The 24,881-nt window shown below is 43.2% G+C and overlaps 1 protein-coding gene across 4 annotated transcripts in view; it reads right to left on the bottom strand.

Annotated features, from left to right (window-relative positions):
* FMN1 (formin 1) overlaps window positions 1–21,119 on the bottom strand; it is a 418,828-nt gene extending 397,709 nt beyond the window's left edge. For 3 of the 4 annotated variants that reach the window (XM_032417336.1, XM_032417339.1, XM_032417340.1), the window contains exon 1: window positions 21,021–21,119. The gene's annotated coding sequence lies outside the window, so the exon portion shown is untranslated. Of the gene's footprint in view, window positions 1–20,413; window positions 20,537–21,020 lie in introns of all 4 variants that reach the window. The other variant, XM_032417337.1, reaches the window with a different exon arrangement.
* Window positions 21,120–24,881: the final 3,762 nt, after the last annotated feature.

Below are 24,881 nucleotides of genomic sequence, written 5' to 3'. Positions count from 1 at the left end.
TGTTCCTCCCCAGGAACCATCTTCTTCAGGCCCTAAGAACTCAAAAAGACGTGCAACAGAAGGCTGCTGTGCTCAGCAGGGTGTCATTTTAATGGAGGGCACCAGCAGCGGAAGCCAGGACAAGGTGCAGTGAGGATGAGGCTGGAGGATAGTAGAACTGGTCAGAGGGCCAAGCAGATGCTACACTCCAGGAAATAACTGGAGTGGTGGGGTTCAGAGGTAGATGAAGTCCATTGTGAAGAGGAAAAAACTTAAGATTCACCACAGTATTATTATCAATGTGGCCTCCCTCGAATGCATAAACAAGTGATTGCTGGGTTATTAAGTTTATGCAGGGTGAAGAAGAAGCAGGTGACAGAAAAGGGTAAGAAAGAAAAGAAACTCAGTGGTAAATATGTCTCTCATCCCAAAGAAGGAAAAATCAGAGTGCTCCAAATGGAATGGATTTCTCTGGAAGGCTGGCTATAGTTGGACATTTTCAAGTGCATATTGATGACTGTTCGATAGATTCTGAGAAAATCAAATCATTATCCATCCAGTTCCACAGATGTATCAGGCCTCCTTACAACCTGCCCACCCTCAGATTCCAATCCATTACCAGGTGCTCTTGACCTGGCTAGGTGTTTGAATGGACTGGCCTTGGGAACCACTTCCATCCTGAGGTGGCGTTATTTTTTTGTATATGTTATGGTGTCTATTCTTCTTGGAAAGACAAAGACTCTTTGCTCTTTTAATCTCTTCTGCATAATATCCCACATCATTAAACTTTCATTAAAAAAAAAAACCCAGTAGATTCCAATAATCATTAACATGTTTTTGATTTGTTTACTTAGACCATTTAATTCCACAATACCCAGAATTTGGTCTACTGATACTTAAGAGATCAGACAAGTGTATCTAGGCCAACAGTAGCCACTAGATTCTTGGGAGCACAGGATCAAATGAGCAAATATCATATGGATTTTCATGTTCCCAACTCCCATTTTGTGTGAATGTTACTAATAACAGGACTGATAGTAGGACTGACTTTCCCATATTTGGACTTATAGAATAGTTGGGCAATAGGAAATATTCCACATTACACACTTTGGGGTTTCCAAAAGCAAAAAGTCATGATTTGGTTGCATCATGATTTGTTTCAAAAGCTGAGTGCTGACCCATGGGGCTAAATGGAGAGCCTGTGACACCAAGAACTTTCAGATGGAGAGAATTATTTCTACTATATGTTTGCTTTAATTAATAAAACTAGATTCCTTTCAGAGAAAGAAATTATTCTTAAAGAACTAGGATCTCAATCATAGGTAATCATAGGTCTCAATCATAGGTAATTCCTGCAGAAGTTCTGGGGAGGGGAACTGACATTCTGGAAGAAAACACTCTCTGTCTCCTAAGTGTCTTACCATCTATCTTCTCCTTCCAATACTTCTCTTTTATGAGAAATTCAGGAAGGCAGGAAGCCCCTATTTTTCCATATCTCTTCCCCTTCCTTTTGTTTTTAAACAAAGAAGTGAGTCCTCCAAAGCCTAGCTTGGACCACTGCACCCAGGGCTGGCTATATAACTCCTGGCTGGGAACCCTAAAACCAAAAGCTAGTTATGCCCCAGTGAGGTCCAAATTTAGTACACATCAAAGCAGAGATACCCTGAAAATACCTACCCCACCTTCTCCCCCACAGACACTTGGCACTACCCTCTCATGGATGCCAAAAGCATCAAGCAAGTCTCATCCATATATCATCCACCTCAAATGAGAGGTTCAATCCTGATTAGAATATTTATTTATTATTGTCAGAGTTGAGCTGAAGCTACAATGCCATGAAATTCCACAATGCCTTCTGCTTTCTGAAGGAATCTCACACACGTAATCTTATCTAAACAAGCAATTTATCTGAAGGTTGTAGAAGATCAGTATCTGAGACACAGTGGACTTGGCTGAGGGAGGTTTGAGAGAAATACCTAGTTGAAGTGCTACCAAAGCAAATGGCACATTTTCCATTTAAAAACCATCCCATTTAGGGGCACCTGGGTGGCTCAGTCGATTCAGCATCCAACTCTTGATTTCAGCTCAGGTCATGGTCTTGGGGTCGTGAGATCAAGCCCCTTGTCAGGCTCCACGCTGGGTGTGAAGCCTGCTTAAGCTTTTCTCTTTCCCTCTTCCTCTGCCCCTCCTGCTTTCTCTCTCCCTCTCTAAATAAATAAATAAATCTTGTATTTTTTTTTAAGATTTTATTTATTCATTTGAGAGAGACAGAGAGAGCATGAGCAGGTGGAGGCGCAGAGAGAGAGGGAGAAGCAGACTCCCCACTGAGTGGGGAGCCCGATGCGGGGCCCCATCCCAGGACCCTGGGATCATGACCTGAGCTGAAGGCAGACACTTAACCATCTGAGCCACCCAGGCGCCCTAAATAAATCTTTAAAAAACAACAACAACAAACTTTCCATTTAAAAATCCAGCTGTATGTCAGACATTTTTCTCTGCACTACTTAGATGGATCATTTGTCTTTGGCATCTCCAACAGACTTCTTTGTGCTTTCCTTCCTCTTACTTGCAATGCATTCTCTTTCCTGTCCTTCAAAAAATTCACTTTCAAAATATGACCGAATAGAAGTCATTGAGCTTTCAACTACATATGTTAGTCATCCCAGGAGTATTTCACTTTCAGGGTTACCCTGTCGAAGGGAATGATAAGCCGTGGAGTCAATTTAGGGTATGCCAGCTTCACTTAAATAGAAGTATTGGTAGGGTCAGAGGTCTTCCCAGCACTGACAAAATCCTAATGCTTTTTTTTTTTTTTAATTTTATTTTATTACAAAATCCTAATGCTTCTGCCTGCAGCTAACACATGACTCATGAGTACCAAGAGTGTTTCTAAGTAGTCTATGTCTTTAAATAGTTCAGGTAATTACTACTGTTTAGTGATCACTCATCATATACTGGGCACTCTCCTTAAGGCTTTACCTGTTTCAAGACATTCATTTTCATGCACGCACACACACAAACACACACACACACAAGTCTATGAGGTGGGTACTACAATTATCCCCATTCTACCATAAGCAAACTGAGGTACAGAGAGGGTAAGTAATTTGCCTGGGGTCTCACAACTAGTAAGTGGCTGAGCTGGGATCTGAACCCAGATGGTTTGCCCCCAGAGCCCTGACTCTGAAAATCTCCCAAAGGACTGACAGAGGACAGAGTCTCATTCAGAAGATGGGCCCATTCATTTACTAATTCTTCTTCTTTAAGTCAAAGAATATGGAGCACTCACCCTGTGGTGTAACTGGTCCGGGTCTGATCAGTCTTCACTGGAGACAGTTCCCCGCCCCCAGGCAGTGTAGACCAAGGAAAACACAATGAATGCAGAGTGAGAAGCCTTGGACTCAAGTCCAGCTCAGCCAATCACTAACAGTGATCTTTCGCAAGCCACTCAACCCCTCTGTACCTCTGCGTCCTCATCCATAAAATAGTTTTTGATTCTCCGTATTCACAGTGCAATTCCACAATCCCTCCTGCAGAGAAATGGAGCCCGCTCTCCAAATTACTTTTCTAGGTAAACAGTGAATTCAGAGCACACGTGGGATCAGAACCCAAACTCCTGAAGCCGAAAGACACCATGGGACAGAAAGGGGTGGAAGCAGGCAAGGAAAATGGCATAAGAAACTCATAAATAGGGAGAAAAAACCAAACTTTCATCAGTAATACAAGAACTAGAAGGAAAGCAAGTGAAGTGTTAAAAAACAAGTAACACCGAATGTAAAATCAGCATGGGTGAAAAAGAAATGCATTAATCAGGGCTTATTATTTCCACCTCTATTGTAAAAGAAAATTCATGATTAGCTTAAGGGAGACCCAGGACACAGTGATCTCTCCACCCTGGCATTTCTAAAGCCTTTTCTCCCTTTGATCCAAACCCTTTATTTGGAACCTAACATTGGTAGTTTAATCACTCCTTCCTGGCCAATGCTCAAAGGCAAAAATCTTCAACTCAAGGCCTTTCTCAGGCTCTTACCAGTCTAAACCGGCCTATGATGCCTCCATGTCCTGCTCTGGGTCTCAAATCTATTTAGCCTTGTGTGTCAGAATATTTGACTCCATCCTAACTGGGCCCATGATCTATTTTCAGATGTGCTTGTGCGCCATGCCTCACAGTCTTAAGGGTCAGAGGGTCCCTCCCTCCTCCTACCCCTTAGCACAGCTTTAGGAAATATACTGCCTAGGTTCAAATCCCAGCTCCTCTGCTTAGCATGGTAACCTGAGATGGCTATGTACCCTCTATGTGCCTCATGCCTCAGATATAGGCAATAATGATAGCTGATAGACCTATACATAGTACATATATACATAGGGGCTCTATCAGTAATTAGTATTATGTGTTTTAGAGCCATATTATCCAGGAATAGAATCCCAGTACACCCTGTTTCCTACCACCAGTTAACCTGTGATGTATTTTTCCTGCTTGATCAAAAGCCCCTACGGAGAGGGATTATCATCATCACCATCTTTTTATTCCCTACAGTACATGTCTTAAAGATGGAAGATATTCAGTAAATAGTTCACTAAAGTACCATTATCTGAAGATATAAATCAGACCTGTGTCTCTGCCTGAAAATTCAAGCACATTATTATTTGTAGTCGGCGGTAATGTTTAACGATGGCTTGAGTTTTCTTTCTAGCAAACACAACAATTAAAGTAGACAAAAAGTCATTATCAAGAACAAAACTGGCTTTCTGTCAGTTTTGACAGGGAGGGGCGCCTAGGTGGCTCAGTTGGTTTGGTGTTTGCCTTTGGCTCGGGTCGTGATCCCTGGGCCCTGGGATCGAGTCCCACATTGGGCTCCCTGCTCAGCGGGGAGCCTGCTTCTCCCTCTTCTCCCTGCATGTGCTCTCTCTCACTATCTCTGTCTCTCTCTTTCAAATAAATAAAAAATCTTTAAAAAAAAACATGCATCCAGGAGAGAAAAATATGAAAAATACAAAAAGTCAGATTAGGGAGTAAATGGCTAGTTGAATAGCAAAATTTCCATTAAAGATCAGATAAAAGTCACAGTAGGGCATGTGAAAAGTAAAGAAATGTTTTTAAATATTCCAAGATACTAAACAAGGGGGAAAATGGATTTATGAAACTGAATAATGCCCAAAGGAAAAATGAAAGAGGTGATTCCAAGATTCCACCATCAGCCAAATATATATATATATATATATATATTTTTGTTGTTGTTGTTGTTCCCTTTGCCTAAACCACCCCCAGAATCTTGATGACTTAGTCTCTGGCCACCTTCAGGTGTCTGCTCAAATGATGCCTCACAAAAAGTCTTCCTTGGTGACGCTATATGAAAGAGTGCCCATGGCCAATGTCACTCTCCAGCCCTTTCCCTGAACTTGTCACCTGCCACATTATATATATATATATATATATATATATATATATCGGTTTCTTGGCCTCTCCCAAAACACTGTAGAACATAACCACCATGAAAGGAAGAGCTTTGTTCCAGGCTGTGTCCTATGCTTGAGAAATTAACTAGAAAATGATGGGTATTCCATAAAAGTCTGCCAATGTGTAATCCATTTAATATAAGTATTAGTAAATATGTGTGTACAGTGTTTAACATCATGCCTGGCACAGAGTGGGCCCAGTTAGCTATTTCCAAGAAGAAGAGTGGTAGTCCTCCCTCAATTCTTTTTTTTTTTTTTTTTAATTTATTTGACAGAGACATAGCGAGAGAGGGAACACAAGCAGGGGTAGTGGGAGAGGGAGAAGCAGGCTTCCCGTGGAGCAGGGAGCCCGACATGGGGCTCGATCCCAGGACCCTGGGATCACGACCTGAGCCGAAGGCAGGCAGACGCTCAACGACCGAGGCACCCAGGTGCCCGCTCCCTCAATTCTTTTTGATGGTTTAGTAACAAAATTCTTCTTTCTTTGGGGCTGGATAAAGTGGGAAGAGTTAGATAAGGGGGTGCAGGGAGACAGTTCTGAAATCCAGGAGTGACGATGTTCACTTTATTGGCCACTGAGGGCTACTGAAGTGCCCTGTAGTACAGCAGGGTCAAAAAGCAAGCTTTCGTGGGGCCGGGTTGGGGGGTGCTGGAAAGGAAGGCGAGGCCGGGACCAGGATGGTGGGGATAAAGAGGCTGCATAGGAGCCCAGGCTCAGGGTGTGTCTTGACAGTGAGCAGAAGCACAAGGTACGGCAGTGACTCAGTCCACCCTCTTACTTAGATCAACCTTCGCTAGGGCAGGCTCCAGGCTTTGAGATGTCAAAAACATGGTGCCACCAGGCCTGTGTAGAAAGAATAATCCAGGCTTACCTGAAGCAATTGCACATTAGGGTGTGTGTGTGTGTGTGTGTGTGTGTGTGTATTCCTGTGTTGTCTGTATATTTGGGGACGCCAATTCTAAGGGGCTTTCAGAAAAAGGGAATCAAGATGCTGATCCTCTTCTGATGTGAGTCGAGGGACGAGTAGATGCTGCATCTCCCGTAAGGCAACTATATCCTCTCGCCTTGAATGACTGCTGAGTACAGGATGACCGATTGCGCTGCTCGCCCATGACTGAGGAGCTTCCAGGAGGCAGGCCTTTTGGTGCTAGCTGAAACCAGTGCTGGTCAGCCACCCTACCACCTCGGTGCCCTCCAAATGGGTCTGCGTTCGTTCACCTGCTGCTCACATGGCAACCAGAACAATCATTGCAAAACGAGAATCTGACCTGATCACCTCTGCAGTCAGTCACACACTCAAAACTGTCCAGTGGCTCTCTTGTGCTTAAAACAGATTTTAGCCCTTAACTGGGCCTAAAAGACCCTGTGGGATTGGACCTTCACCTCTTCTTCCAGCTTCATTTCAAGCTCTCGCCACAGTGACCTGTCAGGGGCTCACATGCAGGCCACCCCCTCCCGCTGCGGAGGCTCCACACTGGCCGCCCCCCCTTCTTTAAGATTTATTTATTTGACAGAGAGAGACACAGCGAGAAAGGGAACACAAGCAGGGGGAGTGGGAGAGGGAGAAGCAGGCTTCCCACTGAGCAGGGAGCGCGATGTGGGGCTCCATCCCAGGACTCTGGGATCATGACCTGAGCTGAAGGCAGACACCCAATGACTGCCGCCCCCTTTATGCACAGAAGTGACTCGGGCCCTCCTTCGCATGGTTCACTTGTGCAGTAGCTCCATCACTCTCTTTTTCAGAGGAGTCTTTCCGGACTCCCCTTTTCTGAGCCTTCCCGGGGTTGCAGCCACCATGGGCAGTGCCCACCCTGTCCCCTCAGTGGTGATCGGCACACCCCGAGAGCTACTCCCTGCGAACACCTGTGCCTTTCTGCCCGCTGGCTTTGGTCCGTCCATAGGAGACGCTCCCCTACACACAGGCCGGTACTGAAGAGAGGGGAGCAGTGGATGGGAGCCAGATCAGGTAGGCTTTGGGGCCATGACTTAGAGTCCAAATGTGATTCCAAGTCCAAGGGGAAGCTGGGGAGAGACACGATCTGATTACATTTGTCAAAGGTCACTCGGGCTGCTATATGGAAACTAGACTATGAAAAGGCAGGCGTGGAAGCAGAGAGAGACCGGGAGCAGAGGGGAGGTGAGGGCAGTAGGAAGGAATCATTGTGGAAGTGGCTGTTCATGAGCACAACAGTTGGAGCCTTCAAGTGTCGGGTCGGCCCCAGAACAGCAGCTCACCCGAGAAGGCCCTCTGAAGACTGCTTCGTTCAAGGTGGTTCTTGGGAGAGGATTAAAGGTCTTACTTTGTGCGTGTGTGAAGTAGGGATAAACAGAGTACCTAATAGATACGCAGTTTATCTGTGGTACTAACATGTCATGATGGGGAGGCAATTAGGGAAAAGTCTAAAAGAGAAAGGCAATGAGAAAAAGGTTGAGGAACACTGTTCTAGAATATCAGACAGACTGCAGGCTCCTTCTTTGGACCATCGGGTGCTCTTAAGCTGGCCTGGGATGGCCCCTGGCCTCCTGGACCAATAGTCCTAAAGCTGCCCCGTCACCTTACGTTTCCTCGGAGCCGTACGGACACTGACTAATTCACCTTCTCAGTGGGAAGATGGTCTAGTAAGATATGATGGTCTATTTGCAAGTCGGCCTTTCTAAACACAGATACTCCTGTTTGGACACTCCGGAGACAAGCAAGCAAAGGGAGGAAGGTTTGGGAGTTAATTAGGGTAATGCAAATACAGTGCATCTCGGCGAGATCTTCGGCCCTATGATTCATGTTTCTCTTTCTGCCAAGACTCCGTCTACCTCTCACCTGATGAATTCCTACACTTCTAGCAGAGCCCACACACAAGTGTCCTGAAAATCCAGGGGACAAAATGATTCCTTTCTTTGAGCATTCAGAGCACCCTGCAAAAATAAGAGTAATGTCTACTCTTTCCTGAGCACTTGTGGCAGGCATTATGCTATACATCTTACCCGAGTTACTTCACTTAATTCTCCCACTGTTAGTCCCATTTTATAGATAGGAAACTGAGGCTCAGAGAAGAGAAGGAGCTTGCTTGATGTCAGAGAGCAACAAAATCACAGAGTGGAGATTCCACACCCAGCAACCCTTTAGCCTCCAGACTACACATACACCATCGTATTACTCACTCATGTATTATAAGCAGTAGTTCATGTGCCTCTTTCCTCCATTACTTCCAACATAAATTTATGACCCAGGCCAGGGGTGATGAAAAAAGAATGAACTTTACCATGAAATCCTGTTGTATAACTTTGGGATATTATTTACTGAGACTCCGTTTCCTCAACTATAAAACAGAGACAGTAAATGCCTACCTAATAGGTTGGTTGTCGAGATAAAATGAGATATAACTTTTAATGCACTTACCACGGTGTCCAGCACATAAAGACCCCTTAATTAAACAAGTATTGATTGAGGGCCTGTGAAATACCAGACCTTAGGATGGTCACAGGGGATAAGGAAATAATAAAACAGCTTTCATGGAGCTAGCACACTAGGAATTTAATATATTTTGGTTGCTCTCTCTTCTTGAGGGCAGGGATTCTAGGTTATTTAATGCCAAGTTTTTAGAGTTCAGCAATACTTAGCACCAAATAGGCACTCAACAGTTTTTTAGTGATGAATGATAGTGGTTTACACAGTTTTAGACCTAAGTATTGGAGATCATGAATGATTGTGTCAAGTTATCGTTTATCAAAATAACTGAAAACAAAGCACAAGGATACCACGCCCAGAGCTGTACACATTCAATTCATTTAAGCATATGGCTACCACTAAAGGACTCTCAAAATATATTTACATAGCAAAAAGGGACACTATAACCTGAACAATGTAAAAATAATAAAACATCTAATAATATTCAGGAGGTGGGAAAAGGAAATGGGGAAGAAGTTTCAAAGCTGTTAATCTTTCAAAAAAAGGAAGTCAATTGATACTGTCTAAAGAAGAAAGTTCATAAAAACAACAATATAATTAATGACAGTGACTCCAGCTTTTTAATACTTTTCATGATGCTTTAGCCATAAAGAGACATTTTTAAAGAAATAATGTACCTTGAAATGAGGTACATTTATTTGAAGTTTGACTATTCTTTAGTTTCAATGCAGTTTTTTAAATTGCTTAAAAATTTAAGCAATTTAGTTTCAATTCAGTTTTTTAAATTGCTTAAAAAATTATTTTTGTTATAAATAGCATCTCTATTTATTTTTAAAAAAGTATTCTATCTAAATATCCACCTAGATAAACAAATATATAGGTATGGATAGATGTCTGAAATTATGTTATCTAAGGTTAACAATGGGAACTGTAGTATTTGAGATGATTTTTTTTATTCTCATCTTTGTAATTTTTTGCCTTATTTGAATTCTTGACAATCAACATATATGATTTTTTTTTCAAAGATTATTTATTTATTTATTTGAGAGAGAGAGAACATAGAGGGAGAGAGAGAGAGAGAGAAGCAGACTCGCCGCTGAGTAGGAACTCGATCCCAGGACCCCAGGACCATGACCTGAGCCAAAGGCAGACACTAAACCAACTGAGCCACCCAGGCGCCCCAACATATGTGATTTTTTAAAAGTGTGTTTCCCAAAAGTAGAGGGAATACAGAATGCAAAATATGATGGGAATATGGATCATTGCTATTTCCTTCTTTGTACCTTTTTGTATTTTTCACATTTCCAAAAATGATTTTTAAAATGGCTTTACCTTAACTCTGAAAAACAAACTGAGGGTTCTAGAGGGGAGGGGGGTGGGAGGATGGGTTAGCCTGGTGATGGGTATTGAGGAGGGCATGTTCTGCATGGAGCACTGGGTGTTATGCACAAACAATGAATCATGGAACACTATATCTAAAACTAATGATGTAATGTATGGGGATTAACATAACAATAAAAAAATTTTAAAAAAAATGGCTTTACCTTAGACTCTACATTCACAATTATGTTTCCTTCTTTTTAAGTTAGACTCCAAAATAGATAGAAAATATGTTTTTTACTTATATCGCTGATGGTGTCTTTAACAGGACTTGAGAACCCAATTTGCAAAGCAGAAAAGACTGGATTCTTTTGAGTGCTCTTGATAAAGTAATAACAGAGACCTAATGAATGGTTACATGTACGCTTGCATTTTTTAAAGTTTTTACAAGAAGAATGAGAGATTATGAAAGAGATTATGAAAATGGTCATGTTGGACTACATCTGATGGAGTCTTTAAGACCAGGATTTCAAACTAAGTGGCTTTCCTTGTCCATTCTTGTTTAAGACATGATTATTGAATGTCAACATCTGCTTGCTGCGATAAATGACAAACGAGAATAATCCAGTTCTTACCCTTGAATTAAGAATTATAATCTAAAATACACAAATGGTTACATAGTTATAAAAGGGATGAGCTGATGTGAGATGTCTTGGGGAGTGGTGAACAAAACATCTGAGCTACCTGTTTAGGTCTCACAGGAGGTAACAGGGTAACATCTTATTCCTTTATAAAGGTTTGGGGCAAGAGTGGGATTCTGATTTCCTCCATAAAGTAACTCAAGAAACCTATTTAGTTTCATGTAGCCTCAAAATTTAAACAGTGGAATTCAGCATTCCCTGGGTTTTGCATGCCTACGTTATTATTACAGAAAGTTTTTTTCAATTCAGTGAACCACCTGGATGTGAAACGTTTAATCACTGTCAATAACAATTCAGAGAATAGAAAATAAATTTTTGTTTCTCTTTATGAAAATGTCTTCTCTCAATGATAAGTTATAGCCTATGTGTGTGATTTTTTTTCATATAAAGGAAGAAAAATGTTATAAAATAATATTTGTGAAGTGCTTAAACTTCTATTGCATTCTGTCAAGATGTGGGTTGGCATTTTTCTAGTCTAGGAGTGGACAAAATTCATAGAGAAAATGATAGGATCTTAGATTTAAAGAAAACTTTGAAATTATCCATTCCATCCCAATTATGGATTTTCTCTTTCACTAGAACCTTTGTGAATGACCATCCAGTCTCATCTCAAACTCTTAAGTGGCAAACTGTTCTCTAGACCACAAGGAAACCTCATGGGTTTCAGACAACTCTAAATGTAAAATAATAATAATAAAAAAAAATCCCTTAATCCCAGCCAAAATCCATTTCCATTGATACCTTCCCACTGGTGCTTGTCCTTACTTGCAGAGCTTGTAAACCCCACTCTCCTCCTGTCCAAGGGTCCTTTAAACACCTGAGACATCTCATCCTAAGCCCCCGCCCCGTCTTTTCAGCAAGCTCTCAGATGGAAGCACTTCCATTCTCAAAAACCCTGCTCATCATCTGACTGTTCATTAGTGTGTTGACACTTTACTACAAAGCAGTGCCCACAGTTAAAAAAAAAAGAAAAAGAAGTTCCTCAAAAAAAATGCCAAAAGTTGTTCCAGGATCGCAAATGTAATTGTTGTAATGGTCGCTTTAAATCCTTAGATGAACACCTCTTAAATGGTTAGATTATATCTTACTATCTCTTCGCCTATCTTGAGTGTCAGTTTCCTCTTCACCATGTTTTTCTGCCTTTGCAAGTTTGAAGACTATTCTTGAATTACTTTTGGTTGCAAGCAACTGAAACTGATTTGGGCTACTTTTAACAAAAATAGAGGCATCTCCAGTTTCATAAAATTCATGGATTTCTGATTTCATGAAATCAGAGTAAGGGTAGAAAAGCCAAGAGCAGGAGGCAGAGCCTTCCAATGGCCTCTGGGACAGGGCACAAAGGCCACCCCCTGGAGTACTTCCCTAATTGCCACATAACTCCATTGACTCTTAGTCACTGCCATCCTTCAGTCCTAAACTCTCATTCTTGGGGAAGGGAATCCGACTGGCCCAGCTTGGGTCAGATTTCTATCCCTGGTTTAAGTAACCCTGACCAGGGACATGGTCTTATGTATATGAAGCCCCTACTCACCTATTGGGGTCATTTTCAGAGAAAGGAAAATGGATGCGAACAAGACAGATATCCAAAATCACTGTACTTCTAAAAAAGTAGTTCAAAGATAATTAATCTGTTTCTTTTTATTTCTCCTTGTGTTTTCCCCTCTTGCTTGACCCCCAGGAAGGCAGATATCAGAATTGGTGTCCATTGCATCAAGAGAGGTCAAAGGCAAGGGGAAAAAGAGAAATAGCCTCAGAATATTTCTAGATTTTGTTTTCCAAAATCCCAAACACTTAGAAGAACATAGGGAATCTCTCGAAGGAGGTAATAAAAAGGAATGAAGTATATGGACATGAAGAGCCTTGAAGCAACAAGGGGAATTATCTCCCTCCAGCTGTGGGAAAAGGAGGGAGGGAGGCTTATGAGCCCAGGAGGAGGGAGGAGCCAGCCTTGTTTCCTGACATTGTCCCCAGGGAGGCCACAACCCCCCTGCCCCCAGAACTGTGTGTGGGACATCTAGGCAGAAGGAGCCATAGGAAATGTCACCAAAAGATTTTTGTGGCCTGAGGATGACCTGGACACCTGCAGCTGAGCAAGTTACATGAGCTGAAATACAGCACTATAGTGTGACCTTTGTGATCAGATGCCTCAATGACCAGAGGGTCCCCTCTGCCAGGGCTGCCATACTGTGCCAGCACCCTGGAGCCTGATACACCTCTGGGGGATGCTGTGACCCTAAGCAGGACTGAGGGTAGGTCTTCTACTTTTCCAGAAGGAAGAGGCTTGAAACAAAAATGAAGATAATTTGAAAAAGAGTTAAGAGAGGAGATACGTTTTATATGCCTGTGTTCATAGATGGAGATTCTCACCAGCTACGCTTGCAGAGAAAAGACAGGAGCAAAATAAGAACGAAGGAGCTCTGCTTCCTCTCTCTCTCTGAATCTGACCTCATCCTTTTCAAGTAGCAGCATTTGTGCATCATATTCTGCTTGTAAATTAAAAGCCCTCTTTTATAAAAATTGGCTTAATTTTTTTCTAGTCCTCTTATTTATGACCTTAGTTTTCCTGATGTGATTCCCCTGGGCCCAAGCCATACCCCTGTCTAAGTGCAGTCTTAGGCTATATGCCCCTTCTCCCCTCTCCTGTGTGTTCTGTCCTTGTTGGATGTTGTTTGAGCACAAGAGCCCTATGCAACCACTTTGGCGCCTTCAGCCACCTTTCCCTCTCACTGTGTCATTTGCCCAATTTGTGATTATGATATCAAAATAGTGTTTATCTGTTTAAAATTGTTTATTTTAGTAAGAACACTTCACATGAGGTCTACCCTCTTAACAAATTAAGTGTACGAGACAGTACTATTGGCCACAGGTACAGAATTTTGTTGTTCTTCTTAACAAATTCTGCTTTAGTTAAGGTCTTAAATCTAGCTAATAGGGAGCAATGTGGCAGCTATTAATATGTTTTAACCAAAAGTGGAAAAAAAAAATTTTTAAAGGCCAAGGCCCAAAAACCTAAGTCTGAGAGAGTGGTGTCCTGTCCTTTCATTTTTGTAGCTGGCAGGGCTGTTACTTCCTGAAGAGAAGTTGAATGATGTCATAAACCAAGCCCAGGGAGTCGGGTGACCTGGATCTATTCTTGGCTGGGCCACTGACTGTGAGTGACCTTGGGCAAGTCACTTTCTTATCTCCCCATCTCAGTTTTCTCCACTTACAACTAAAAAAATATATCTTGTCACCTACCTAGAGAATAATTTGGGTACAAGAGCTATGGAGTAAGAAATAAGGTAATGCTTGAGAAAACTGTAAGGTGTTTGTTTGGGTTTTTTTTCCCCCCAATCTGGCACGGTTTCCCTTATGACACTAGTGTTATCAGGGAGTTTCAGTTCTCCAAATAATCACAAAAATTAGAATTGATCTATATTTTCAGAGCTTCAAAGGAATCAGGACCAGCTTAAAACAAATCAGAAAGTGACTCTAATGTAAGGACAATGCCCCCTATTACGTGTGGTATGTTCTATTCATATTTTTTTCAATGGGGATTAGGTGGGTCAGAGAGAAGGCAGTTGGGCTCGTGTAGGTAGAAAGTAGAGGGTGCTACGGCAGAGACAGAGATAAAAGGGGATGAGGACATTGGTAAATGGGAACAGGACAGATGCCAATTCTGTAGATGAATTCCATTTTCTGCAGACCTGTGGGCTTTTAAAAAATTATTTGCAAAGCTTTCCAAATATGAGCTAGGCCTAGAAAATTTTCTAAATTGGCTGTCTTTATCTAAAAAGAGAAAGCGTAATCATGTTAATGCCTAAAAAAAGCAACTCTTGCTTTTCACTAAACCCATACCCAGAATACTGCACTATATTTATGGTTTATACTGCTTTGAAAGTTTAACAAATTTCAAAGCCAGGAATGTTCTCTGTGGCTTACTAGGACAGACAGAATGTGGAACACAAACCAACAGGTAAAATAAATACTACCCAGATTTCATTTAGAGCCATACCTTTAAGCAGACATATTAACCTCTCTGAGTCCTGAATTGCTCATCTATACGAAAGATAAAATACCACTTACCACTGCACAGAGGTACCTACTGACAGATTAGGTAACCAAGGGAGGGAGCTGAAATCTCCTGCACTAAGCACAGGAGAGGAAATATACTTGCTGCCTGCCCTTCGAATAGACTTTGAGGACATTTTTCTCTAAGTAGAACACCAACAACTTCTGTGGGCTCCTTGGCATCACGGTGAGAAACAGGCTTTATTAGTACTCACAGGGCTAAGATCCCAGGGATGGGCTTTTAATCAGTGAACAGATCAAAGCAGCAAGGCACCCTTTGGAAACAGCGATGAAGATTTTAGTCACTGCCTCCTGGGGACTGAACATATCTAACACAACAATATTTGCCCAGTGCAATCTCACACAGGAGAAAGATCATTAAGTGCTGTGACAAAAACTGTCATTCCCCAACCTAGCTCAGCTATCTTTACAACATCAAAGAGCAGAAAAGCTGCTCTGTAATACTGGAAGACACTGAGACACTGGAAAGAGCCCTTGGGGAGCATGGGACAGCACGGGGCCCAGCTATGTGCCGCTCAGAAGGGTCTGCTCTCAGCCACAGATGACGCCATTCTTCCAGAGAATTTCACTGGAACTTCATTTGTGCAAATGTCGAGGTTTGGGAAGCTTTATGATTTCCCCAAATTACCACGGGGAGTGGATCACCAGAGGGAGGTTCTCTTCATAAGTGGACAGGTTCCCCGCCCTCCCCCCGCTGCCCCGAAACATCTGTATTTTTCCTTCCATGTTTCACAGGGGAAATCACTGCAGAAAGCCTCTGAGCCTGCATGAGTGTGGACATCTGGGCAAAAAGAGGGCAAGCATACCTAAGAAGAGCAGCCACACACTGCTGTGCTGGGTGGCTTACTAAATATTGGTCCTCAGGTCATCTCCCAGTCTCTGCTGCTTCTTTCATAGAAACATGCTCTGGAGCACTCCTCCTGGCGTGTTAGCACTAGCACCTTCACGGTAGCCGCACGGTGGTGCTTCCTGCCCTACCCTTTAGCCTTATCTACCCTCCCACTCCGCCTTCTGGCGGCATCTGCTACTTGTCCATGAATGCCCAGATCCTGATGACCAACATGAATATGAAAGTCTTGCCTATCTAACCTTTGTTGCTGTATAAGGCCACTCAGAAGGTTCACCGCAACACCCAGTGCCATCACCAGGGACATTCAAACTGCAACCCAGGAAATTCATCAGACTGCCATTGTCTGTCCTGACGCCGCCATCTAAGGATGCTGTAAGCCCAGCATTTAGAAATCTTACCAATCAACTGCTCTCTGGACTCAAAAACTGGGTGTATAGTTTGTTCTAACCATTAGAAATGGGTTTTATCTCCATAGAAATGCCCCCTACTAAATGCCTGATTGCTTACACCATATAGAGGCCATAGAGATTGCTGAGCTCGGTGCCTTCCTCCCACCTATACCGCTGTCTCCTGAAATAACTGTTTAACTAGACTGGCTGATTCCCAGGACCAAGACACCGATTTAATGAGATGGGGCAATGCTTCTGCTTTCTCATTCTTGTTCCTTTTCTCTCTCTCTCTCTTTCTCTCCCCAACCCCCTCTGTAGATCTCTTACCCTGCAAACCTGAATCTCTCTAGAGCTATATACCAACTTGGCTTTTGATAAATAAAACTTCTTGGGGAAAAAAATGAAGTTTCAAGGGGCAGAATGAGGGATATCAGAATATGCTACCCCTCTATGTCTCTTTGGCATATGTATTAGTATGAGCTAATGGCCATTGAGATCCAGGAAGATGCAGTAAAAGCTATAAAAAGAAAAGTGCACAAGCTTTCCTTTTGTAAATGAAATGTACATTATAAAGGAAATTTCCACTTGTAAAAAAGTATCTCCTTCTCCCATGCCAGGAGGAGGAGCATTCTTAATAACTCTTATTAATGAGAAGGCACAGACTTAAATCTGCATAACATACTTTACTAAGCAACTCTTGTTTAACCATACTTTTCTTGGACACCTTCCCAAAACTTGCCTCCTTCACCCAGAAGCCCCAAACTCCCTTCCTTTGGCCTAAGATGGTATTTAAGCCCATGTTCTCACTACCCTTTGGAGCTACTCATATCTGGGTATTCCCATGTGTAAGCATGATGTACCTGCTAATGAACTCCATTTTTCTCCTGTTAAAAAAGAAAGTCCTGCCTACCTCCAAAATATCCCCCACAATAGCCTGTGACTCAGAAGACCAAGGTAAGAAAAGTGTTTAATTTGAAAGATGTTGGTCTTTACTAAGGATCTATGACACTGCAGAAAGGAGAAACAGGTATAACCCTAATAAAATGGAACACAATATAGGTCAGTTTTGCTTAAGGTAAGGAAACAGATGAATTGGCTTTTAAAAAACAAAAACAAGAACAAGATCAAAAAACCTACCCATTTGCCTGGTTCCTGTCGAGGTGAATTACAGAGGTCATTTCAAGGTAAGGTGAGATAAGGCCCAAAGGGAAGACTAACTCCTTGCACCACCAGCCCCCCCGCCCCAGCCCCATTCGTATACTACGGCATCATATCTTCAAAGCCTAAAGAAATATAGAAATGCACATTATTCGGGGGCATGTTTTACATGTAGCCAGAGAACTTGAGAAACCTAAGTGGGAGGGAATGGCCCATTTCCTAGAGCTTTGCTTTTATATATTGACAAGGTAAGGAGGTTTGTAGCCTTCTTTCCATCTACCCACTTTCGTAATTATTATGTTACAGGGCATACAGATGACTGCTTTGTCAGCATGTCCGCTCAGATGCTAAACACAGGGATGTTCCAATTCCCTCACAAGGCCAGCCTGTTTGTGCAAGCTCATATTTACTCCATGAGGATACAATTCCCATGGTTTAGCATCTCTACAAGATCAAGCAAATCAGATTAATGGCTGCAACTCTGTCAACACACAGGCTGAGACCTGCTGAGAATAAAACTGATTTTTAACACAGCGACTATGAGCCTCTGCAAATAATGGCTCCTGTTAAAACAAAGTCCCAACAAGAGAGTATGAGTAACCCCCAAACATGATTTACCAAGACTGGAATCACCATATATTATTAAGTATCTCTGGTGAATTTTCACAATTATACAAGTAAAGTTTTAATTAAAGAAACCATTAAAGGCAAAATCATCTAAAACACACTAATGCCTGGGATCACATGATCTGAGCTCAAAGCTTTAATATAAAACTGGACTTTGAGTCACTGTATAAGAGGTAGGAGAGAAGGATTTCTGAGTCCTCATCATCACATCAAGCTCCAGGCTGCTCCCTTTCTTCTTCCTTTGGGGACAACTCCACCAATTTTATGTGGAGAGAGGGAAGAAGACTAGAATAGGAGATCCACCCCCAGACAATAATAGGACTCACAGAACCCCATTCCCTTTGCCAAGACATTCATTCTAGGCAGGCTTAAGCCTGTGACCAAGTACCGATCAATCACGGTTCTTCCCTAGGATTCACTGTGGAGCTAGAGGAGACAGGAGCTACCCTTGGCTTACGGAGCTAGATGAATTTGAATCTAGAGCCTAAGAAGACACTGAGAGGACAAGGTCTATGATAAGAAATAATAAGGCTAAGAAAGAGAAAGAGCAGATATAAAAGACAGAACCTAAAGAGATAGAGACAAAGAAACAGAAATCAAGCTGCCAAATCAGAAAAGTTTCTCAATCTCAGGACCAGCTTCCTCAGGAAGACATCACAGTGTGGTCAAGACTTGGTTATGTTAGTCAAAAATGTTCATTTTTGCTTACGACAGTTTCTGCTGGGTTTCCATCACATACAACAAACAGGATCCTAATTGATACAACTGACGGTATCCTCTAAATTTCAAAGTATCCCCAAAGAGCTGATAAGACTCTTAACCTCTCTTTCTAAATGAGAAAATTGAATCACATCAATAATGCTTGCTGTTTTCTACATGGGCAAAGAGAAATATATTATTCTTAAAGAAGAAAAATATTGTAAAATACAAGTTCTTTTATGCTAGCAAGTTAGATTTTCTTTAATTCCCAGGGATATTTGAAGAAAAGCAGTTTTGCTTCTCCTGGGCAGAAGCCAGTGCATTCAGTAGTGATTCTGGAAAAAGCACAATTTACCAAGTCAGAGCACTGAACAGCCAAGGAGAAAGGAGCAGCCTAGGACAGGCCCAGAGGCCCAGAAACCTTCTCTAAAGGTGTATTTTTAATGCATCTGAAGAGCTTGCTAAGCATTTGTGCAGCCTGGTGAGAGAAATGTCTATCCAAACACAAGTGTCTTCAATCAGTGCTACCCCTCCAAGATGGAGTCCTATGAGAAACCTAAAGACTGCCATCCCCCATGAGCATCAGTTTTAAGACCTAAGAGGGAAGAAGAAAGACAACGGGAGGGCGGAATGCACATTGAGGGACGGAACACTAGCCTTCATTATCTTTGTTGGCAAGTATTATCAAGAACAATTACCATTCATTCCCCACTTACTATGTACCAGGAACTACTAAACATTTAACTGTATTCTTCCTTTAATCCTTCTAACTTCCCCTATGAGGCAGGTAATACTATCCCCATTTTATAAATCAGAAACTAAAGTGCAAGAGAGTAAATGACTTGCCAAAATCACTCAGCTAGTAAGTGGTTCACCCAGGATTTGAATTCATGTGACAGGTTTTGGGTTTAACCATTTTGATATACTGTCTCCCAATTTTTATCCATTGTTTCCCTCCGGTGAGGCCACTGCTCCTTCGTCCCCGCAGTATATCTAAAGGCACTGTATTCATTGGTCCTACTACTAGGCTATAACCACCATTGGGAAAAAGGAGACTAATGGTTAGATATGTCTGACCAAAACCTGAAACCTCTGAACACTTTTAAAGCAATATCTTCCACAATGACAGTTAATCTGGTAGGCAACCCTCAGTTGTACTGTTTTCCCCTCCTGAAAAAGGGTTAATAAATCTGAAATTCAAGTGATCTTGTAGTAAGCCCTAGGAACAGCTAAGCAATGGCTGCTGAATCCCAATCCTGCCCTCATAAGATGCTACCCGCTATAGACAACACAACATAATTCTCTCTCCCAGGGACTTGGATCCCCCAAGGTGGCAGGGCCCACGATGCAGATGCAAACATGGATCGTCCTTTAGTACAGCTGGAGCCACTGTGGAAGAAAGTCAGACGCTAAGCTAGTTCACCCGGTCCTCTTAAAGGCTTGGGTCTGGACATTCCCCTCTCCGTAGCTAAAGCACCCATACTGCACAGGCCTGGATCACAGGTCCTGGACTCCGCATTCAGCTCATCGGAGTGTGTGACTGACTGCCAATGTCAAACTCTCCCTAGTCAGCCAACAGCAGTGTGAATGATTAGAGGAAAGGGTTTTCTGTGGCAATCTCAACTGCAAATAGGGATAAAGAAATTCTCTCCATTCACACCCCACTCCCAGCTCTTTGGCCTTGAGTTAAATGAGGACTTGGCTCTGTCCAGCCTTAGGGGGCAAGGGCACTGCGTGTTATTTGGGGAGAGCACTTACATGCATGAATAGAGTCTGCCTTTGCAGAACTTGAAGAGCTCTGATGGAGGAAGAGAAATGTTGATGGTGATGGTCGTGGTGAAGATGTTGATGAAAGAAGAAAATGGTGATGGTGAATGTCACCTACAAATATAAGCACAAAGCAGCAACAGATATCCTTCTAGTCATTGCCAATCACCATCATGAAGCAGCTTCCGTTCCCAAAACAACCTCACTAAGGTATTCCCCCTGTGAACTAAAAACGTCCAGCTTCAAAATGAAGCGCTGCATCGCTCCCTTCCCCGCCCGCCCTTCCACCCTTCCTGTGCCAAGCTGCGAAGGAGACTGCACTGGCAGGTCACGGGCGCTGGGATCTGAGAGTTAACGACAGTTCTGTAGCGAGGAGCGTTAGGGTGACCCGGGAGGCCCTATTAACGCACTTCGGAACCGCTTGCTTGGGGAGCTTGAGGAACGGACGCCGAAGGGGAAGAAGGTAAGGTAACGGGGCAAAACAGATTTGATGCCTCTTTCCGAGAGCCCTGACGCCCCGAGAGGAGCAGGCAGCCTGTGGTCGGGAGGGAGAAGAGGCGGAGCAGACCGCCAGCGGGACAGACAAGGCTCGCTTTACCTGACCAAGTGCAGCAGCCAGCCGTAGCGGCTGCAGCGAGGATGCTGCGCTGGAGTCCAGACCCAGAGCCCAAAGCACCGTTGCGCCAGCCTTCGCCGAAGCCCCACCCTTTCCCCGCCCCTGCCCCGCCCCCTGCCCCGAGACCCCGCCTCCCTAGCACGCGCCGGCCCGGCAGGCTGTTTGGGGGAAGCGAGCCGTGGACTGATCGGCAGGGCTGACGACCAATGGAAACGTGCAGCGGCGCCCGGGGCGGGCAGATGGCAAGGAGGAGCGGGAAGGGACGGCGCCCAATCACCACCGGAGCCGCTGGGCCTGGCCAGGGCGCGGTGAGGTTATTGGGCAACTCAAGCCCCCGCGGCTGGGTTGGAGGCTGCGTTCGTTAGGCTAGGTCAAAGGTGGATAGCCAGGGCAACAGCCAATCCCCGGCTCCGTGCCCCCAGCTCCCCGGCTCCCGGGCCCTCTCTGAACGCATGCTCTGGACTGGTTCGAAGCGATGGGGGGAAGGGGGCAGGTCTGTTCCCACGGTTCTCGAGGTTCCCACGCCTCGGAGACCCCGCAAAGCTGTGCGGCTCCAGTGGTGGGCTCAGCGCCCCCTGCCTCTGCACCCCCAGCCTAGCCATTCTCGGTAATAAGTGCTTAAAGGAGCAAAGGAGGAAAACTGAATCCTCACGTAAATCCAAACCCTTCTGTTAGTTTCCCCCACGGGCCTCCAAATAACTCTTTAACCAGATTCACTGGCAAATAAATTACTTTGACTACTTGTAGTTACGAGCTGAAACTTTGGGCAAAAAAAAAAAAAAAAAAAATGAAGTAGGGTCTCGGCGATCCGGGTAAAGGAGGACTGGACGTCAAGAGGGTGGGCCTCACAATGAAGGCTACCTGTTTGCTGGAAAACCACCGTTCAAGATCATGTTGCCACTGTTTCTGTGACGGTGAGTCAGTGTACACTTGATGCCAAGGTAACTATTTTGCCCCCCAAATAAGTGTCTGATCATTACTGGGAAGAACTGCCTCCAAACCTTTCATAAGAGGATTTGAGGTCTTAACGATATGGTGATTTGGTCTGTGATTTGAGTGGCATTTCCATCTGTTCCAAGTAGGTAGGCAAGAAAGGGCATTGCCTTTAATCTGCTCCCTGTTAAGTGCAAATTTTGTCTATCCATTAAGAAAAGAAATCTATCCTGAACAGATTCTGGTTTCAAATAATAAACAAGCAAGAAAAAGAATAGGAAGATATTTTAAAGTGATTTTTTTCCCTCAGTTTTTTTTTCTAGAAATAATAGCTGATGAGAACTCTGATTTATTCCTACTTATAATATTACCCAAACACTGGTAGGCACTTTATATGTAATTATCTCATTCAATCCACATATCTACCTTGTGTAAATTCCACCTTACTGATTAGAAAACAGAGGCTCAGGGGCACCTGGGTGGCTCAGTGTGTTAAGTGGCTGCCTTCTGCTCAGGTCATGATCCTAAGGTCCTGGGATTGAGCCCCACATCGGGCTCCCTGCTCAGCGGGGAGCCTGCTTCTCCCTCTCTCTTTGCCTGCCTCTCTGCCTACTTGTGCTCTCTATCTCTCTGTCAAATAAATAATAAAATCTAAAAAAAAGAAAAGAAAACAGAGGCTCGGAGAGGTCAAGTAGTTGTTCCAGGGTCACATAATTGGGAGCAGAGTCAACACTAGGTCAATATTTCTGTTTAAAGCCCATCGTTATCAACCAAAAGAAGAACAAGCAGCAATAACACAACTCTTCTTTGAAGTTTTGTTTATTTGTTTCTCACCTGAAAAACTATCCTAGAGGGACGATACTGACTACTTAAAACTGTGGCTTCAAAAGCACTTCTAAGAGTGAAGCATCACCTCTGCAATGTGTTAGGAGCAATTGCAAGTCAGTTTTGCTCATACAGAGGAGCTGTAATTTGATATCTATGGGAAGTAAGTAAATTTTTCCAGGGCATGAGTCTTAGCTAGTTTTTAATTGGTGCAGGAATCTTTTAAAGTAAACCAACAAAATAATATCATGGCCATAAGAGCTGAGTCCTAGAGAGAAAGAAAGAGGATAATAACCCAAAACAGCTCTCTGAAGAGATTCATAAATCTTATGCTGACCTTTATTCACACCTGGAAATATGTACTAATTCTAAGGTTGGGAGGGAGGAATATGTAGGAGGTGGTTTAAAGAGAGAGGAGAAGAAGAAAAGTATTTTCTTAGAGGATTTGAGGTCTTAACGATATTTGATATTTATGGGAATCAAGCCACCGCTTGACAAAATATAAATAAGCTAAAGGTTGCAGATCAATACAAAGGTATACACTAACAGGTTAGTGGTCTAAGCATTTAGGGTTGTATGCGCTCCTCATTTAATACATACTTACTAAGGGCTTAATATATATTGGATGCTGTACTCGATTCTGGGGATATTCATTTCAATAAAACCCATTTCCTGACCTCGATGAAGCACAGCCAGTTGAGGACGCAAATCTGGATGAGGCTTGAAGAGATCACTTTCTAAACAAAATTGCTAGTCTTCACAGCCCCCCAGCATGGTCTGTATTATCCTGATTTCACAGATGAGGAAACCGAGACTAGAAAGAATAATAACTCACTTGAGTTTGCACAGCTAAGGAAAAGTCTTAATCCCAAATCCTTCTGATTCAGAAGCCCCCGTTTTTGCAGTACACCGTGCTGCCTTCGCACGGGAAGAAGCTATCCCTTGTAATCTAAACAGAAATGCACCCCTCTCTAAAATATACAATGCAAGGCCTGTGATTTTTAAAATACTGAATTCAGTCCATTTGTTTATCAAAGTACCCTACTTTGTAAATGGAACCAAGAAAATATAAAAGCTGGTTCCGGCCATCGACTGTGGTTTACCTTTTCACCCTTGCACTGCCTTGCATATGTAAGTGATCTGCTTTGGTTAATTGAAATCTCTGTCCTTCCCTGAAGTGAGTGATTTCAACATGTGACCTAGAAAATCAGAAGATGTATTTAAAAATGAAGCAGAGAAACCAGGCACAGAGGAAACACACACACACACACACACACACACACACAAACATTTGGTAGTTCCTTTTGGAAGGACTCCAGTCCAGGCAGGGTAAAAAGATAGGATGTGGCGGGTGGCATCCTTTGTGGCAGCAGAGTCCCACCTTCCCATTACGTGACCAGTCACAAGCAAGGAGTTTCTTTGACCCACGAGCTAATGCCAGGGAACAGCATTCCGGAGGCCCCAGGTATGGATGTCAGGGAGACCAGCTGGAGTAAACATGGGGATTAGACACTCAAAGTAAATTCTGGGAGTGTGAAGGGAACACCGATAGGAAGAGCACCCCAGTGAGTGTTCCCAGGGGAATAGACTTGGCTTTCCCACAGAGAAGGACTATGATCTGACAGGATATGCCCACATAACAAATAATTCTAGAAAGAGCCCAACAGTTCATCACACTAACTAGTTCTGTCCCCAGCCCAAATCACCTTAACCCAACCGGACCTCAGTGTATTATCTATCACGGACTCGGGATAACAAAATTATCCCAGAACACCTGCCACAGGGCCACTACTGTTCATGTTCTTCTTTGTTCCTACTGAGCTAAATGTATACGTGCAGCATTCTCCGGGATAGATTTTGTATTTATTTCAACCCCAAAACAAACAATCTGTGGGAGAGAAACACTGTCCACAGGAGGCAATTCAACAGGAAACCAATGATCACATCCCTCTGAAATGTAGGACACTGGGAGCAAACCTAATCTCCAAGATGTTTCCACCTCATTTGCCCTCAGCTGTGTAATCAGCTTTTCATCTCAACGCTAGATGAATGCAACTTGCCTGCTGCCACATTTGTCCTAATGTA

The sequence above is a fragment of the Phoca vitulina genome, unplaced genomic scaffold, assembly GCF_004348235.1.
Source record: "Phoca vitulina isolate PV1807 unplaced genomic scaffold, GSC_HSeal_1.0 scaffold20, whole genome shotgun sequence".
Taxonomy (NCBI): Eukaryota; Metazoa; Chordata; class Mammalia; order Carnivora; family Phocidae; genus Phoca; species Phoca vitulina.
Note: the sequence above shows the minus strand (reverse complement) of the source record. Positions and strands in the feature narration are given on the sequence as shown.